Source organism: Sciurus carolinensis, unplaced genomic scaffold (genome assembly GCF_902686445.1).
Source record: "Sciurus carolinensis unplaced genomic scaffold, mSciCar1.2, whole genome shotgun sequence".
NCBI lineage: Eukaryota > Metazoa > Chordata > Mammalia > Rodentia > Sciuridae > Sciurus > Sciurus carolinensis.
In genome coordinates, this window is record NW_025920173.1 from 842641 (window position 1) to 863039 (window position 20399).

The window sequence follows — 20399 nt, forward strand, 5'->3', positions numbered from 1 at the left end:
AACCCCTCGGACCAGCACAGTCCAGACCCCAGGCCAGGGTGTTCCTGGGGCTCTGCTGCCATGGGGAAGAGCTTTATCAGGCAGGGAAAGGACTCAGGAGGGAGTGTGTGACACAGAGCAGAGAAAGTCAAGCACAATTCCCTCTTCTCGCATTTCCCTGGGGAAAGCACATTCTAGAACACATGGTTAGCGAGTCCCCTGGCCTGGGCCTGCCTGGATGTGTTTCTAGAGAAGCTCAGCCACCACCTCTGGGTCTCATGGCTCCAGAAGACCCACTTCTGTGCTTTTCTCTCTCTTCTTCTCTGTAGAGGGCCACACACTAGGCAAGACCAGCAGGAGTCCTGAGAACTTGTCTGCCCAGGAAATGCCCAGAGAGGAGCAAAGGACAGGAGGGACCACCACCAGTCAGAGGTAGAAAGGATCTTTGGAGGGAAATGCAGGGCTTCAGAGTGAGCTCAGCCGCCTGCTTCCTACACCACCTCACTCACCAATTCAGACCCTCAGCTCTCCATACCTCATCCATCAATCCATCAGCCCATGTGTCCATCTGTCCATTCATCAGTTCATCTGCCTGTCCATCCATCCATCAGCCCATCTGTTCATCCATCCACCATTCCTTCTATTCATCCATCCATCCACCCATCCACCCATCCTTCCATTCATGCATCCATCCATCCATCAATCCACCATCAATCCTTCCATTCATCCTTCCAACCTTCCATCCATCCATCCATCATCCATCCATCCATCATCCATTCTTCCATCTATCCATCCTTCCATTCTTCCACCCATCCACCCATCCATCCACCATCCTTTTGACCATCCACTCACCCCTTTCTCTCCTCCCTTCCACCCACCCACCATGCTGTACCCCAGCCATCTGCCCAGTCTGGAAGGTCAAGTGAAGGGACAGAGCCCAGGCCCCAAACCAGAGTGGTGGACAGCACATCCCACTTTTCTCCACTCTGCCCCTTGGATTCTAGTGTCTGCCCTGCCTCAAGTGCACCATGTGGCCCCAGTCACCCTGAACCTTAGCCTCCACATATGTCCTGAGAAAGAGTGGACCCCGTGATTTCTAGGTTGCAGGCAGAAGAGAGGAGAACCAAAACCAGGGCCACCACCGCCTCTCCCACTCCTGACCATTCACTCAGTCAGCAGCACAGTTGTCCCCGAGCTTCTGCTTGCACCTGCTGGAGCTCAGCTTGGGACACAGGGGTGATGGAGAGGGACCAGGCTTCCACCCTCTGGGGAGGAAACCCAGTAGCCATGTCCACAAACTGATGAACCTGTCTTCAGAGATGGGTGGTGAGAACCTTCTGTGGAGGACTCTGTGGCAGGGTAGGGTGGTGTGCCTGGACAGGGACCATTAGGATGGAAGCTGGGTGGCATCCAGGAGGTCCTACTGCCTCATCTCACAACTAACCCTTCATCGTCAAGTCTCCCTGCCAAGCCTGCAGGGAACAGAGTGCCAGGCAGAGGGAACAGCAAGTTCCAAGACCTGGTGATGGAATCAGGCTGCTGGGGACATGGAACTGGGGTCAGGGACCTTGTCAGCTGCTGCTGGAGACATCCTCACTCGGCTTCTCTCCATGGCATTGAGTCCAGTAATTAATGACAGTGACATCTCGTCTGCTATCCAGGAGAGCTGCAGCCTGCCAACTCTTTCTTGTAATTCTCTTTCATTTTAACGATCTGTGTTTCAAAATTATGTTCTGGCATTCCAAGGCCTCCTGGTACCAGGTTTATTTCTCCAAATCCCAATAAATAAATACAGTAAGTGAATGTGCTTTCAGGAATTTTTATGGGCCAGGCTGCCAGGGAAATGGGCTGGTTGCCTCAGAGGGCCGAGTTGACAGAGCCACAGGGGCCAATTGAAGCCTAATTATTGAGAGAGCTGAGGTGCCTGCCTCCCTGGGACCCAGATTTACATGGCACTGCAAAGGCTCCTTGGGTCAGCGTTTCCCATGTGGGCCAGACTGGAGGGAGGCCGCTGGGTCTCTGAGGGGACTTGGAGGTAAAGGCCAGAGGGTCAGAGAGCAGGGGATGTGCTGGGGGAGGCTGGGGAGGCCAGCACTGCCTCCTTCATGGGCACCACTTTTCTTCTTCCTTTTTGGACTTTGGATTGAACCCAGGGAGGCTTAACCCCTGAGCCACATCCCCAGCCCTTTATTTTTTTTATTTAGAGACGGAGTCTTGCTAAGTTCCATAGGACCTCCCTAAATTTCTGAGGCTGGCCTCGCACTTGCAATTATTCTACCTCAGCCTCCTGAGGCACTGGGGTCACAGGCATGTGCCACCGCGCCTGGTGGGTCACTTCTTAGTTCTTTGGCGGATCCTGCAGCACTTTCTGAGAATCTGCTTCCATCTTGCTCTTCTGGCTGAGGATTGTCTCGTTATAGATGCTCCTTAGCATATGATAGGGTCACGTCCCCATGTCCCCGTCATCTCACTCTAAGTCAAAAGTCACACATTTGGAAAACGCAGCTCCAGCAGCACAGGCACCGTGGGGACTCGCTCACCTCCCCTCGTGATCCCTGGTCTTCTGGAAGCTGCATGGGGTGGTACCACCTGTCCCCACCCAGGGAAAAGACCACAATTCAAAGTCCTGAGTACAGTTTCTACCCAACACTCGTGGCTCTCACACCATCATAAAGGAAAAAGGTCTAAGTTGGACCCTTGAACTTCAGGACTGTATGTTTATCCATTTGCTCACAAGTTTCCCCTCCTAGACCCATTTGTTCCTTCATCCATCCATCCACCCATCCATTCAACAAACAGACCAGGAAACCCGTGCTGGGTCAGGATTTGGCAGAGAGGTTCAGGAGATGAGTTTCTCTTCACAAATGTGGTGCTTGACAAACAGTTGGTGCACAGTATATGTTTGTTGCAAGAACTCCACGTCTCAATGTCATAAGCCCTGGCCCTGCACAGGTGTAGACAGTGTGTGTGTGTGTGTGTGTGCATGCTCTTGCACACACCCATACCAAAAGTCTCCCATGCACCAAAAGGGGAGATGCTCAGGGCAGCCAATGTCACAGGCAGAATACTCCCTCTGTGGCCAGGACAGCTGTGACAGCCTGGGACAGTAACCAGAATATAACAGGTGCTCAATAAATAGATTTTGGTGATGACCCATGAATGCGTTTTTAAATCCACAGTGCGGGAGCTGGCACATAGCTAGGACTAAATAGTTGCTCAACTAAATGTGGAGACAAGAGGGCCCCACCGAGTCCTGCAACAGGAAGAGCCTTACCAGGCAGGTGGGGTCAGTGTGACACAGCAGGATGGCATTGCCCGTGAGGGTCCTGGGGGGTAGGGGCTCTGCCTGGGGCATGTTCTAAGAGGTCCTGGCTCTTGAGCACGAATAGGAGCCTGACAGCTGGCTCATGTGGGGAGGTTCCGGCACAAGAAACGTGCCATCCATGAAGGCAGAATTAACGGTGCCTGTTGTCCAGGCAGCCAGAAGAGTGAAGGACCAGTGGGGAGAGGGGTACCCACGCCCAAGACCACAGAGCCTCGCATGGCAGACGAGGAATTAAGATTCGCCCCAGGGACCCTGGGGAGCCCGAGAGGCCACATGCAGGAGGACCCTGTCCTATGGGACCTGCAGCAATCTCTTCCTGACCTTCGGAGATGGTCAGAGTGGACCCACTATCAGCCCAGGAAGGAGACGGCGAGGGCCGATCCCAGCGGGGACTCCGGGCACCCTGCAGCACATTCTTCCGATTCTCGTTTTGACACAGAGACTCAGACGCAGGTGTGCTGTGTGTTAAGCAGCACAGCAGCTGTGACATTGCAAATGGAAACAAAATACAAATTTACAGCAGTAAATTCTTCTTTCTTCAGGGTGGTTGACTATCTTAATTACTTTTATTATCTTTTATCATTTAAGAGCCTAAATTGCCTACTTCTGCCTCTCCTGCCAAAGGCGACCACGTATCTTTCATGGGCCTGTGGAGTGGATTGGCCGCACATCTTCCTGGTGAAATTTAAAGGAACTGTGACTTACACCCGGCTTCTTGTGATTTCCGTTGTGCCAACTCTTGGAAATTCAGCCGTGCGAGATGCTGGATAGCTGCAGAGGGCATGGACCACCACTCCAGACCCCACAAATTTTTTTCTCTTTCTCTGCTTCTTGGTTTCTTCTCTGCATTATTTTGGGGGTTCCTGGTGATTGAACTCAGGGACAGTCGACCCCTGAACCATGTCCCCAGCCCTGTTTTGTATTTTATTTAGAGATAGGTTCTCACTGAGTTGCTCAGGGCCTCACTTTCATGGAGGCTGGCTTTGAACTCATGATCCTCCTGCCTTAGCCTCCAGAGCCATTGGGATGACAGGCGTGCACCCCCCGCCTGGCTTCTCTGCATTCTCTGTGTGATGTGGGAAGAAACTTTTCTCTCCAGCAGATCTTAACTTCAACTTGAGAGACAATTACAGACCTGGAAAACTTTCACAGTTACCCCAGAAAATGGAAAGGTGATTTCCATTCACTATAAATCCACTCACAGGGAACATTTTCAGGTAAAGGGGGAAAAATCACCAGGTGCCCGGAACTGAGGATATGTCAAGTGGGGGATCTGGCGACCACTCAGCCAGTGGACGATGCTCACAGGCTGAGCTGGGGACATGGTGTGCGGCAGGCCTGGGTACAGGGCAGTGACTTCATGAGGGAGGGGGCCGCATGCGCGTAAGTGCTCAGTGAGGTGGCTCGAGGCTGGTGGAGGCTGGAAGGAGGTCACAGTCCTGCCCCAGGGCTTCTTGGGTCACATGTGTGGTGGAATTTGGAGAGAACATAGCAGTTGGAAATGGGATTGTTCCTGAGCAGCCCTCTAGGGAGCTCAATGGAAGCTGGGGCTCAAGACCCAAGTTGATGTGGTTTCAAATTCTGGCTCTGCCAAGTTTGAGCTGTGTGACTGAGGCACACACCCTGACGTCTCTGTGCCTCATTTCTCTAGACTCCACCACAGATGTGGTAATCATGGTACTCCCCTCTTGGAGCCATTGAGAGGGATGGATAAAATGATGGCAGGCATATGATGCTGTGAGCTTCCCAGTGTCACGGGAAACTAAAGCTCAGAGAGGTCAAGTTGCCTCCCCAAGATCACACAGCTTCCTGCAGGGAGATGATGTCTTCATCCACTGCCCCTTCAGATTCTGTTTGGGGACTGGGGATCCTCACACTAGGGCTGGGGTGCTCAAGATTCCATGGGAAGAGTGAGAGGGAGACGCTGATGAAGAGGGGGAGGTGGGCAAGGTGGTGTACCCTCCTCACCTGGCTGCAGAGAAAGGAAGGTCAAGCTCAGTGGGCGGTGGGGGTGGCTCTTTTAGTTTCCCTGGGCCAGAGAGACGCAGCCCGAGTTCCCAGGGCCACACTCCCCGGCCTTGGCTTCTCTGTTTCTGGGCCCGTCCGTCTGTCTGACCCCTTTCTCTCACCCCCAGAGCTCCCGTTGGCTCCCTGCTCCTTCCACTCCAGGCGACCACCTCCCCCTGGACCAGGAAAACTCTGAACTGGCATCTCCAGGGGAGGGGGCAGCTGGCCAGCATGGAGACGGGAGGAAGCAGGGAGCAGGGAGGCCAGGCAGCCCGGCTGTCTGGGGAGGACACAGGGGCGGGCACACCCTGCAGCCCCCAGAGCTAAGGGCCCTGGAGCTTCTGCACAAGGACCTGCTTTCTACACACTGAGCCCCGGATGACTTGCGTGCAGATGTGGGTGTGCGCATATGTCTTATTAAATGATCTCATTAAATCATTTCATGGGTCTGGCGAGGTGGCACACGCCTGTCATCCCAGAGGCGCAGGAGGCGGAGGCAGGGGGATTGCAATTCAAAACCAGCCTCTGCAAAAGTGAGGCCCTCAGCAACTCAGTAATAGGGCTGGGGATGTGGCTCAGGGGTCAAGTGCTCCCAAGTTCAAACCCTGGTACCCACCCAGACCCCTGAAAACATAATTTTATGGTTTCTTTTTAGTTTAAAAAACTGCAGCTTCTAGAAATGTAAAAAGTGATCTTACATGACTTGCACTCTTTCTTCCTGGACCGGATGGCTCTTGAATGTGAGGATATCCATCCGGATCAACAAGGAAGTATCTGGTCAACCTCAGCCACTTGGTTTGTGGTTGTTTTTGTCCTCTGGTTTGTTCTCTTGCTGTAGAAAAGAGAGAACATTCCACTCCACTGAAATGGACCACGGTTAAATTGGGAAGATGAATGAATTCTTGCCAGTAATGTCAGTTTCAAGGCCCCCCATCCCGGTGACCACTCTATACCTGGGTATTCATCAGGGACCAGGCAATGAAGTGATATTGATCTGGAATTTTAGATTTTGAGGTGCGTCTTGAGTTTCTTTCTTTTGCTTCTCGCCAGAAGTTCACGTTCAGAGAGTTGACCTGGTAGGATCCCTGCCGGAGCAAAGTCCGCCTCTTGTCACTGCGGGCTGGGAGTCGGGCTCCAAGTGAGAGACCCTCCACAAGCAGGAAGTTGATATGGAGGTCTAAAAATACGCCAGGCATCTCCTACGTGTGCTGGGCTGTGGGTAGAGACCCTGGCTCTGTCCTTAGGAGACAGAGGCTGACAAGTCACATGCTCTCAGTCGCCCTGTGCTGGTTGGTTACAGGCCTGGTCTCATCTGATTGCTCTGTTGGTTCCAGGAAACAAGTTTACTACTCAGCCCACTTCACAGAAGAAGAGCCTGAGGTCAGAGAGGTGTGGATCCTTGCCCAGGGCACGTCCACATCAGCTGGGGTCCCATCCTTACTTGTGGGGCTGGAGTCCTGCAAGGTCTCCCTGGGCTGCCTCTGGAGGGTTCTCTTAGAGCCGGGGTCTGGAGGTGGCCCTGCCACCCTTGGCGACCCTGTCTTCCTCCAGACCTTACGGTGCTTTCCTCCACGATGCTGTCTGAATCACCATCCCTGCTACTCAGGGAAACACTGGAGAACCAGGACGACCCTGAGCCCATGCCACATCTTGGGATAATGACTATGACATGTCTTCTTCCCACTGAGTAAAGTACTGGAGCACTTTGATTTTACCAGATGCCTTTGAGTGTCCCCAGGAGACGTCAGGGAGAGGAGGGAAGTTTCTTCAGCTTCTCCCTCACCTGTCTCCTCACCTGCCCCCCATTGGAGCCTCGGCCTCCCTGGGGAGAGGGAGGTGCCCAGTGCGCATGGCCGGCGGGTATTGTAGCCACGGACCTGAGTGCACCGTCTCCCTGGTGCTGGGCGTGAGGTTGTGCACAGGAGACCTCAGCGGACTGAGCCTCAATTTGCTCTGTTAATGGGGACCAAGGACCCAGGTCCTGCAGGACACGGGGGCTCTACTGAGGGACCCTGTGAATGTTCGGAGGAGGGGAAGCTTCTCCACCCACCTGGACTTTGGCGCAGCTGCACTTCACTGATACATGTTGGGGTCAAAGATGGCTAGGGGACATTATTAATAGACCTCGAGTTAGATCCCCCAGGACATTGGCCAACATGCTTAAGGAGACCCTAGGACCGCTCTGTCCCCATCCTTTCCACTCTCCCGCTCTCCCTCCCCAGCTCCAGCCTCTGGCCTCTCAGGAGTCAGGCACATGCCTGCCTCAGGGTCTTTGCACAGGCTCTGGCCCTCTGCCAGAACCACAGTCGCATGACCACCCCTTCTCCTCATTGAAGGTGCTGCCCAAGTGTCCCCTTCTCCTCCAGAGGACCCTGTTGAAAACCACTACCCCTCCATCTTCCACCAGCTCTTTTCCATTCTGCCCCCACAGCCTCCTTCATTTCCTGTCAAACTCCAGTAAAAAGTAAAAATATCCCCTTTGAGGAGATCACTGTTGTTTCTTATCTTCCTCCTCAAAAGCACAGGCCTTCATGTGCGCTGTTCCTGACTCGACTCAACATGGAGAACGCAGCCTGGTCCACGCCCTGGTCCACAGACGTGGGTGGGGTCACCTTGACGTCCTCACTCTTACCTTCTCACAGGCCATTGGTCATGAACATTAGCACAAAACGGAGGTGACTCTCGAGTGGTGGATCCCCCCCATCCATCAGAGTCGGTTAGTAATGACCCACTTCTTTAGGAAGGGCTGGTTTCAGGCTGGGGCACAAGACTTGAATTCAGGGCTTCAAGGCTGAGGAAGGTCAGCCTAGATCCGTGTGCCCATTTCTCAGATCAGGAAACCGAGGGTCCTGGTCTCAGTTTGCTGGTCTGACCTCTGACCCCTGGAGTGCTCCCACCTGGCCCTGCATGCCCACCCGGCCTCCTGCCCCAGGCCCCAGCTCAGAGGGCTTCTTCAAGTCACCAGGCTGGTGCCCAGGGCTGCAGGAGGAGAGGGACCCTCCTGGGCATGCGGGAAGTCCTGGAGGAGCTGGGCGCAGACCTCAGGCTCCAGGGCCTCCCTTCACTAGTCTGTGGATATTTAAGAAAGATTTGCTATTATTATTAATTTTTTAATGCACAAAATTGAATGAGTGCTATGGTTGGGCTAAGGACCCCAAAGGCCCCTGATGACAGGCTTGGTCCCACCCCTGGAGCTCTGGGGGGCATGGAGGGCCCTTTAAGAGGTGGAGTCTATTGGGAGGTCTCAGGTCATCAGGGTTGTGCCCTTTGGAGACCCTGGTCCTTATTTATTTCTATTTTTGTGATTCTGGGGATTGAACCTGAAGACTTCCTACCATTGAGCTCTGTTCCCCAGCCCTTTTTAAATTTTTTATTCTGAGACAAGTTCTCGCTAAGTTGCTGAGACTGGCCTCCAACTTGCAATCCTCCTGCCTCAGTCTCCCGAGCTGCCTGGATGGCAGGTGTGTGGACCACACTCTGCCTACTGCCCTCTTTCACACCCTGGCCACAACTTGTTCCTCCACAGGCTCCCCACCCTGATGTGCAACAGGGTCAACTGAACTTGCACTGCAGCCTCCACACCTTGAAGCCAAATGAACCTCCCATCTTTATAAGTTGATTAACTTGGGTTTCGTTATAGTAACAGAAAGCCAGAGGGCACACGAGAAACGTCTAATTTTAGAAAATGGTAAGTCTGCGGATCAGGTGTTACCTGCTGACCAACACTCAGGCTGACCTGGGGACCTGACACCTTGATTCAGCTCTGATTTCCACATGGTGGCCTATGAGGAAATTAGGCCCATTTTACAGATGAGGAAACAGAGGTTCAGAGAAGGAGGTGTTTTGCCCAAAGCACAGGCTGGTGGACAGGAAGACCAAGGACCCAGCCCAGGCCGACCTCTGTGCTGCAGGGCCCATCACTCAGGGGAATCACAATTCCATGCAAAGAATAAAAGTGAAAAAGATTTTAATAAAAGAAAATTGGAGGGGGTGGGGAGGGGAGCCCCAAGGGACGCTGAGAGGAGGCTGCGTTTCCGTGGCCATTGACATCACCAGAGGGCGCCTTGCCATTTTCAGTCTCTCCAGCGCCTGTTTTTCTTCAGCGCTTGACACCACGTGGGCTGTGATCATGCATCTTTTCTCCTCTGTGGTCACTTACGTTACAACCACGTTTCCACGTGTTCTTCTGTTTTTAGATGTTTTCTGCAAACACTGCGATGGATGCCTAACGGTCTCTCTCAGGTCAGTCACCATGCCTTTCTCTTCTCCCTTGGGTGGACATTGAGGTCGCCACCCCCAGGGGTTCCTGTTCAGTGCTGCAGGAGCATCACTGAGTTGCTTAGGGCCTCGCTTTTGCTGAGGCTGGACTTGAACTCACGATCCTCCTGCCTCAGCCTCCAGAGCTGCTAGGATGACAGGCATGTGCCCCCGCGCTCAGCAGGTCTAGTCTTGAAATAGAATCGAAAGATATTCAGAAGCAAGAAATTCAGATGGAACCAGAGGCCAGGCAATGGACCCTGAGCACATCAGCTGATCCTCCCTGTTCTTCAGAAACAGCAGGTCTGGAAGCGCTCAGGTGGGTGCCGGGTCTAAGACTCAGACATGAGTGGGGGTCCTCACACAGACACCAGAGTTGGGGTGAGAGGCCGGGACCATCAAGGGACGAGACCACCATCCAGGACCCAGACCCCTCCCCTCCCCAGGTCTGGGCCCCCGTGCTCTGGGCTGGGCTGGCCTTGTTCCGGGAGCCGGGCCGGGTTGGGGCCCCTCTGGGGAGGCAGTCTGGCCACACCATGGCTCTGTGGGATGCCAGGGGAGCTTCCCCAGGGGCACCTCTGCCATCTAACCTGAGTCCATCCCACGTCACGGCCACGTGCACTGTGTCTTGGCCCTGCCCCCTCTCCTGGGCAGGCGCACTTGCTTCTCCAGCTGGCCTGTCTCTCCACCACCTCCCTCGCCTGGAACACTCTGCACATGCTGTTCCCTCTGCTTGAAATGCTTTTCCCACATGGGCACAGAGGAACATCTCCGCCTCCAGGAAGCCATCCCTGGTTGCTCCTCAGGTTCTCCCTCCAGAGACCCTATTTCTTCCCTCTGTACCACCAAGTGGCTTGGCTCTTCTGCCTGCCGTTGATTCTCCACCCAGGCTGCTGTGGGGAGCTTGGAAACACTGTTGGCTGGGCCCTGCCCCCTGCTAATGAAATCTGCCCCTCCTGGCAGGCTGGGAGAGCCCCCAGGGGACTAATGCACATCCTGGCTGAGACCGGAGGTAGCCCAGCGCCACAGTACCGACTTCACAGTCACCCACGGAGGGTCCACACAGGGCGGAAGCCATGGTCCCCCTCCAGGCCGGGCATATCAGAGATGACAAATCCAGGGAACCAGTTGACCCAACTCAGCCTCCAACAATCTGCATCTGAGGACAATCCAGAGGTTCCCAGTGGCTGGAACCCGCAACTGATGGGTCGGAGTATTACTCCCATTTTCCAGACAAGGAAGCAAGAAGGTTAGGGACGGGAAGCAGCTTAGGCACCCTCTCCAGCTGGACATGGAGGAGCATAGCCAGTAAACCCCACAGTCGGGAGGTCACCACCCATCCTTCCATCCATCCGAGGTTGACAGTAGAGATTTGGGGGGAAGATGGAAGAGAGGTGAGCAGCCCTCCCACTGATCTCTTCTGAAAAAATAAATAGATAAAAGGATGGGGCGTCTCTCCAGCAGAGGGTGGGGATGAGGAAATCCAGGGGTGCTCACTCTGGCCTGCTCTCTGGGCTCGTCTGTGTTCCTGTCATCAGCCCGGCTGCATAAACATTCGGCACACAACACTTGCAGACACTTTAATAGAATCACTTACAACAATTAATGACCAGCGTTTTCATTCAAGCTGCAAAAGCTACGCCGCAATACAAGGCATTTATCCGTGGGTTTCTCCAGGCCTGTTTGTTATTAAGATGTAAATTAAATCATCACAGATGTTCCATTGTTTAATCTAGGCCTGGGAGGATCAGGGCCAAGCAAGGCCTAAACGGGTTTATTCATTACCCGCACATTCATCAGGAGCCCGCTGTCTTCTTCACTATCATTTTCCTTGGGTGACTTCCCCCCACTTTCTTAAACTAATTATCAGAATAATTTGTTTGTTTTCCTTTCAAATTTGTTCTTTGGGCTCATGAGCTCGTGGTCAGGGCCCCCGACTGGTGTTCTCAGGGAGGTGTCCCCTCCCGGCAGTGGGAGAGGCCCAGGGTCGGGTCCAGGCATGAAGTTGGGGGAATCATCTGGAAATTTCTGAAAAACAACTCCATTCCCTGACAGTGATGGGTTGGTGAGGGGCAGGACTGAAATTTGCAGCCTTCAATTCACAAAGAGTTTGGGGTTCGGGGAGGGAAGGAACCTTCTCACGATGGACATCCCAGTCCCCACTCCCGGCCCTCGGTCCCCCAGGCTTCTCAGAGGGAAGGTCACCCCTGAAGGGACCTGGCCTCTGCCCACTGCTTGCTCATCCTCTGCCTGAGAGTCTGGGCTGTGAGCCCTGGTGGTCGCCTGTCCGTCTGGCTCATCGTGGGGTGCTCAGGGTCTAGCCCAGCGCCTGGTACACCAGAGATGCTCAATGAATAGAGACAGTTCCCACGGTGTCTCCCAGGGACACGGTCCCAGCCACCACCCCTCACCAGAGCAAGACAGAGCGAGCAAGCTGCTCACGTAACGTGGAGCCTGTAGCCACAGGAGCCTACTTGGACTTGACGGCTTCTCCAGAGGGCGGAAAACCCCTCACACAGTCTAAAGCTGGGTACATGGTTGCTGTGCTGTGTCGTTCAGGGAACAAGGGCAAGAAAGGACGTCTGCATGTGTCCAGGATGGACACAGCTGTCCCGGGTCAGATGACCTGGCACCCAGAGGTCGGGCCAGCACAGGAGGCTGAGGCCTGAGAGCCCAGGCGGGCAGGGTGCTCCCACGCAGCACTGCATTGGTGTGCTTCAAGGTTTGCTCTTTGGGACTTTCTGGAACTTTTTTCTTTTGAGTATTTTTGGTCTGAGGTTGGCTGACTCCGCAGACAGGGAACCCTGGGATCCACATGGTCGGTTGTCCGTGAATTTCAACACTCACAGCTGAAGCGTCTGGCACGGTGCTTCACACACAATCCACCTGAACCTCCAGAGCCCGGAGAGAGCGGTGCTGTCATCAACTGTGCCCACTCTGGAGTCAGCACCAGCTTGTCACGGAGGATGCGGGGAGTCCTGCGAGGACCCAGGACTGGAGAGTGGCGGATTAGGATCTGAACCCAGGTCGCCAGGCTCCTGGTCCCCGGGACCCACCCCTCCCTCTTCCACCTTGAGCACTGAGTCCCCAACCCCCTCGCACATCAGCCGTGCATTTATTTAGCGCCAAGACCCCTGTGAGGCTCAGCAAAGTGCTGGGCACCTCTGTGGAAGGGTCTGGGCAGCACCACCAGCCCCCCGGGGTCACCACCTGAGGACCCAGCTCTGCAGGGTGGATCCTGAAGAGCCACCAGGTGGCTACAGTCACAAGTCAGTGCCAAATGGCAGTGTGGCCCTTGTCCCCAGTGGTGAGAATTTCACAACCTCAGACCACACAGGGCCCCGCTTTTGGTGTGGGAAAGGGCAGAGGTCACATGCCCGGGGAGCTGGCCCTACTCTCTGGGCCCACAGGGGCTCAAGGGCAGTACAAACCTGGGTGCCCCTTTCCTCCTGAGTTGTCCCCACCCCTCCCGTCTCCGTCACTCCTCCAGCTCCCTTTAAATCTCAGTAAAAGCAGCCCAGCTGAGCTTCCCATCACCTTCACAAATAGCAGTCGGCCTAACCCATCTGGTGGCATACTGGGCCAGTCACAGCGTCCTGGGCTGCTCTGCCCTCAGTCCCTGTCGCTGTAACAGCCACATGCGGTAGAACAGTTCCTATTCCCATTTGGTAGAAGAAACAGAGATGCTAAGTCATTAACTGAAGGTCACACAGTGGGGCATTTCAGTCCTGTTCCTTCTCCCTGGCGTCTGTCACACTAACTTCTTTTGAGGAACCATCTTTTGCAGAAGCCAGAGCCTGAGACAAGGTGAAGCAAGTGCAGGCGATCACCCCGAGGGGGGCACCGCAGCCCAGCCTCCTCCTCATGCCCAGCGGAGCTTGGGATGTCTGAGAGGGTCCACGATGGGGACAGGGAGGCCGAAGGGGAAGGTCACCCCTGCAGAGGCCCCAGTCTGTGCCTATCCCACCTGGCGCATGCTGTGTGCAGGCACGTGACCCCTGCTGCGGAGCGATCATTGTTGGCGTCCAGACTGTGGATGGTGGCGTGTTTTCATCAAGAGCAAAGAAAAGGAATGGAAAACGTCGGGTCTCCCATGCCCCCTGCAAGCTCAGAAATTGCTTTTTATGAAAGTTCCATGACTTCTGGGCTATTTCATGGACTCTCAGCCCCAGAGACCCCGTACATGTCCACCTTCCTTCACCGACTTTGCAACTCCAGGGCAGCACCTGTGGGAGTGTGGGGGAGAGGAAGAGCTAGCAGGGCGGCCATGGCCACCCCGAGGATGGGAGAGCCACCTGAGCTGGTGCTCTGCACCTGGCATGTGGGCTCCCACCAGGTGGTTACCAGGAGGTGGTGGCTAGAAGTGGCCCTTGGCAATCAGGGAAGAGCTGGCCACTTGTGAAGGGCCCAGGGCTTGGCTGGGAAAACCAGGTTTCACACCCTCTCTGCATAGGCTGTGTGACCTTGGGCAACTGCCCTGACCTCTCTGAGCCTGATTCCTGCAGTCAGACATGTTCTGCTGATCCCTGTCCTGCAGATCCCTGCCCTGCGGGGGGTTAGGAAGGATTAAATGAGTCACCAGTTAGGAAGCCTCCTGCGTGGTCCCTGGGTCACAGTTTGCTTTCAACACAGACCATGTGCCTCCAAACTGCCCTGTTTCCCTTCAAGTCATCTTAGGACAATGGTCAGCCTCATGCCACTGAAATCTCCTTCCCAGCCTCTCCTTCTCTTCCCCTGTTGAGGTAGATGCTGACTGTATACATAGTTTGAAACAGGCTTGGACAGATTCCTGCAGAAGCTGGGTGCAGTTATCCAAGGTGAGATGCCTGCCTAGGCTTTGGTGGGCTTCTGGGCCTCACATCAGCCTGGCCAGCACCAGGAGAGTGGGCCCTGCTGTGGCCACCCAGCCCAAGGCCCTCACCAGCACCCTGGTAACGGTAGAAGCAACTTTCTTCATTATGTTTTTCTTTTTGTTTCAAAATTGAGTTCTTCAAAATGCAGAGAGGGTTGTAACGCTCAGGAACACAGTGCATGCCCGTGTGGACACATAAGTGTTTACACGCACACATGCATGTAAACATGCTTACATGCTCTCACATTTAAGCCATATGCTTTTGGGGGTTTGGGTACTGGGATTGAACTCAGGGGCCCCAACCAGTGATCCACATCCCAGTCCTTTTTATATTTTATTTAGAGACAGGGTCTTGCTGAGTCACTTAGGGCCTTACGAAGTCAGTGAGGCTGGCCTCCAACTTGCAATCCTCCTGCTTCAGCTTCCCCAGCTGCCAGGCCTCTGAGTCTGGCCATCGTACCTGCCTCCTTTCTTTTCCTTGGTCTTCTCTTACCTCTCTGGTTTCCTCTTCCCCAAAACTTACGTTTCCCCCTCTCTTCTGTCCTGTTCAGTGTCTTTCCTTCTTTCTTATCTCTCAGGCTCCCCCTCCCCCACACAGGCTCTTTTGCTCCTCTGTCTCATTTTTTCTCCTTTGCTCTCTGTTCTCATCCCTCTTTCCATGAGTCTTGCTCTTGGCTTTGCCTGCTTTTCCTACCTCCTCAGCCTCTCTCTCTCTCTCTCTCTCTCTCTCTCTCTCTCTCTCTCTCTCTCTCTCTCTCTCTTTCTTGCACACGCTTCCTTGAGGATGCAGCAGCAGATGAGGGATCAGACACTTGGGGTCTTTGCTCCATATTGAAGGCATGGTGTCCTTAGCAACCTGACAGTCAGAGAAAAACAGAATAAAAACCAAAACTAACCCTGAAGCCAGGAAGACAGGATGGGCAGGCGCTGGGCAGGGCCTTCTCTGTGGCCAAAAGCCCACATCCCGGGAGGTGCCTGGAGACCCAGCCTTGGCTGCTGCGGGGACGCTCCTCTCCCAGAACCTGTCCATGTTGCCACATTTCTGAAACTGGTAGGAGCCTGGGGAAGGCCATGCCTCTCCAGGCCTCCTGACCTCCCGTTAGGCAAAGGAACGTGTCCAGCGGGGTTTCCTGGAGGCCCAGACTCCCGAGGCTGAAGGTCACATATTTTGGTGATTTCCAGACACAGGAGGCCCCGTGGACAGGTGGAGGCCACTGACCTGGTGATGTGCCCAGGCTGGAGACAGTCAGTTGCGCCCAGACCCTCTGGCTCATAGGTGGGCTGGTTAACACCCTGCCTCCGATCCCCCTCTGCTGTGTGGGGGAACAGGTGGGGACATGAGGAGTCAGGCCTCGGTCTGCCATCTTGGCTCAGTGTTCCATCTATGCTCCTCCATTCATGCCTTTGTTTATTCAACCAGCATGTATTGAGCACCTATTACACACAAGGCACTGGGAAGATAGAAGCGAATGTGGACAGGAAGCTGATAACATGGGTGGCTGGAAGACCATCACTAGTGGGCTTCCATTTCATCAAAAGGAAGAACAGGCAAAACTAGTGTGTGGGTCTACAGCTAGGACAGCCATTATCTTTAGGGGCACTGAGTGGCATGGCTTGCAAAGAGGGGCTTACAGGTTACCAATAGTCCAGCCAGCTCTCTGTGGGTCCCCATCCCCCAATTCAACCAGTCAGAGATGAAAATCAGTGGGGTAAACCCAGTGCCTGCTGCGAAGAAACCACCATTCCCTGAACAATGCAGAGTAACAACTCTTCCCCAGCACTTACATTGCCTCAGGGGTTATAAGTCATCTCCAGAGGATTTAAAGTTACCAGAAGTGCAGGCAGGTTCTCTACTGATTTACAGAAGGGCTTCATTGTCTGTGGTGTGTGTGGATGCGGGGGTCCTAGAACCAATGGAGGACAACTGGGTCCAATTTCTGAAAACGTGTAGGTTCTCTGAGCTGCCCGTCAGGACGTGTGTCACCTCTTGTGGCTGTGCCGTGTTTAAATTGATTAATTCCAATACTTAAAAATCTTTGTCATGGAAGTATTTTCCTAAAGAATGAGCAGATCATGGAGGACTTCAGAGGCATCATGGGCTGAGCTGCTGTGGACCTGCCCGCCTCCCGATACACATAGAATTCTCAGTACAGTGTGGCAGCTAAGCAGTAAGATCAACTGCTTTTCCCAGGAGGAGAAGAGAAGAGAGATTTCCAGCACTCAGAGGAAAGGCAGGGCTCACAGCTGGCTGGAGGAGAGGGCAGTGGGAAGCAGTCTATCCAGGTCTTGGCCCAAGCAGATGTGGCCCTGGAGGCTGGGGCTGGGGGCCCCAATCCTCCGGGGGACCAGAGGAGCTTTGAGGTGGTGCTGCTGAAATTCAGCACAAACCCAAACAACTCCTTCTCCCAGCCCAGGGCAGCAATTGGGAACGTGGCAACCTGGGATTTAGGCAGGGGCAGCAGAGGGACATGAGGGAAAGAACTCGAAATCTCATCTTACCCTCTGTGGATGTGGGATGAAAGCATCCCCCTCCTCTGTAGCAGGAGGACCACCAGTGAGATGCTCACATATTAGTCCACCCAGGACAACTGCAGTGGGCCGGAGAGCCTCACAAACGTTTCACCACAGAAGCTGTGGAGAGGGCAGCTATTGCTGTATTTAGTGGCACATAGATAGCCCAGGAAGACACTTTCTCCAAAGAAGGGAGACTGGGACACTATGAGCCAAGAATTTGATTGGAGGAGTCAGGAAGCAGAGCTTCAGGGCCCACCTGTCTATTGCACTGAGAGTAAATACCAAACCCTTAGTAGGTCTGGAAGTTCTGCATGGTCTGATCTTTGCTTGCCTCTCCTGCCTCAACCTCATCTCCTCTCATTGCCCCCCAGCAGATGTATTCCCATTCACACAAGTGCATATGCAAGCTTCAACCACAAGATCCAGCCTCTGACTTCTTGCACAAAAGGCCACACTGTCCCAGGGTCTTTGCACATGCCATCACATTTTCTTGCACGACCTTTTCTCTCAGACACCACACATGCATCTCTTCCAGGGACCAAACACTTGCCATCTGCCAGAGAAAGCTTCCTGGATGATCTTTCTGCTGTTTATCTTTCTTGTCCCTATAATACTTACCACTAGTAACTATTTTGTTGGCTTATTGTTTCTTCTTTCCTCCCCGTTAGACAGTCCGCTCTGTGAGGACAGGGCTGTGGGTGTTGCTCATGGCTTTGTTCTCAGGGTCTGGAACAGGACTGAATCATTCACAGAGTGACTCACTGTCCTGGCTTTCCCAGAACTTTCCTGGATTTGACATTGAAGGTTCTATATCCTGGGAAAGACGTCAATCCCAGCAAGTTGGCACCATTGATCAGCTAATGGAGTGGTTAGAATGCACCTATTTTAAAATAAAAATACCCCCATGGCCTAAGAAATTAATCTCTATCATTTAAATGAAACGTATGTTTGAATAATTCCTCTGGCACACGTGAGAGTACTTCAGTTAGCTCTTAGGGGGACCTGCAAGCTGTGTGCCATTCTTTACACAGCCTGCTGGACCTTCAGGACCAACAGCAGGGGCCTCACCTTCTCCCAGGTGCCCGGTTCTCTGAAGGCCTCGTCCCGGCCAGGTGAGGAGCTGGGGCACTCCGAAGGCCGAACCCTGTCTTATGCAAACTTTGAGAAACTTTTTTCTTGTGGGAAATCTGTGTCAGCCAAGAAATCACAACAATAGAAGGACAAAGGGCCGGGAAAATGCTTTATTAGTGGAGCTAAAAGGTCAGTAGTTTATAATGCTGCTACCTGTCAGGTAATTAGCTGCCCTGGAATCCTGCTGTGTCCAAGGCCCCAGAGAAGAACTGCCTCCTTTGTCACAGGTGAGCAGCCCATTTTCCAGTCAGTGGCTCCAAGTGCCTGCTGCCTGGTGCATGCACCTGCTAGGGACAGACGTGCAGGTCAGGCAGGAAAGTGTGGGCACACCAACCCCCTGGGACCTGCTGACCTGGGTCAGTGGGGCTCTGGTGAGCATTCTGGGCTGGGCGTGCCATGGTGTCTGCAGCCAGGACAGAGGGACAGCTGTGACACTCGTTCACAGTTCCCCACGTCCTTGTGAACCACCCAGGTCCGCAGTTTGACAGTAGGAAGCTGCTTCACCAGGGGCATCTGATGCTGTGATTCAAGCAGAGGGACCATCCTGCACCATAGATGTAATAGGATTACCTACACAATAAATGTAATAGGATTCAATAGGATTCCTGAGCACCCAGGAGGCAGGGAGGCTGTAGGTCCCTACAGCAAGGCAGGGCGGTCCCCTGCTCTGCCCCGCCTGAGCCACACAGTATGGCACAGTTCACTACAGAGGCCTTGCTCAGAGAGGCTGTGCTCACAGAGGTCTTCCTCACAAAGTGCTTGCTAATAGAGGCTGTGCTCACAGATGCTGTGCATATAGAGGCTGTTCTCACAGAAGCCAAGCTCACAGAAGCCTTGCTCACAGAGGCCTTGTTCACAGAGACTGTGCTTGCAGAGACCAAGATCACAGAGACCATGCTCACAGAGGTCTTCCTCACATAGGGCTTGCTAACATAGGCTGTGCTCACAGAGTCTGTGCTAACAATGGCCGAGGGCATAGAGGCCATTCTCACGGAGGCCAATTTCACAGAGGCCTTGCTCACAGTGACCAAGATCACAGAGGCCGTGCTCACAGCAGCCAAGGTCACAGAGTACTTTCTCACACAGGCCGTGATCACAGAGGCCTTGCTCACAAAGGCTGTTCTCATAGAAGCCGAACTCACAGAAGCCTTGATGACAGAGGCCTTGGTCACAGAGTCTGAGCTCACAGAGGCCGTTTCATAGAGCCTGTTCTCACAAAGGCTGTGCTGACAAAGGCCTTCCTTGGACAGGGCTTGGTTACAGAGGCCCTGCTGAAAGAGGCCTTGCTCACAGAGGCTGTGCTTCAGAGACCTCACTCACAGAGTCTGAGCTCACAGAGGCCATGCTCACAGAGGACGAAATAACAGAGGTCCTTTTCTCACAGGACATGCTCGCAGAGGCTATGTTTGCAGAGGCTTTTTCACAGACACCTTGCTCACAGAGGCCAAGCTCTAGAGGCCTTGTTCTCAGATGCTGTGCTCACAGAGGCCTTCCTCACAGAGGGCTTACTCACAGAGGTTGTACCCACAGAGACCTTGCTCACACAGTTCAAGCTCACAGAGGCCATGATCACAGAGTCTTAGCACACAGACGACTTGCGTGCATAGCAGGGCTCACAGAGACCAAGCTGACAGGGGCCATGCACACAGAGGCAGTTCTCACAAAGGCCTTTCTCATAGAGGCTGTTCTCACAGAGGCTGTGCTCACAGACGGCTTACTCACAGAGGCCATTTTCACAGAGACTTTTCTCACACAGTTCGAGCTCACAGAGGTCATGATCACAGAGTCTTATCACACAGACAACTTGCGCACATAGGCAGGGGTCACAGAGGCCAAGCTCACAGGAGCCATGCTCACAGAGGCAGTTCTCACTAAGGCTGTTCTCAGAGGCTGTTCTCACAGAGGCTGTGCTCACAGAGGCCTTCCTTGCAGAGGCTTGGTAACAGAGGCCATGCTCACAGTGACTGTGCACATAGAGGCTGTTCTCACAGAGCTCTTGCTCACAGAGACCTTGCTCTCAGAGGCCTTTATCACAGAGAACTTGTTCACAGAGGCCTTACTCACAAATACCTTGCTCACAGAGTCCCTGCTCATAGAGTCTAAGCTCACCAAAGCTGTGCTCACAGAGGCCTTGTTCACCGAGGTTGTGCTTGCAGAGGCCTTTCACACAAACAGCTTGCTCACAGAGGCCGAGCCCACAGAAGCCTTGATCAAAGAGACTGTGCTCACAGAGGGCTTGCTTACAGAGACGTTGGTCACCGAGAATGTGCTCACAGTGCCCATGCACATAGAAGCTTTTCTCTCAGAGGCCAAGCTCACAGAGGCCATGATCAC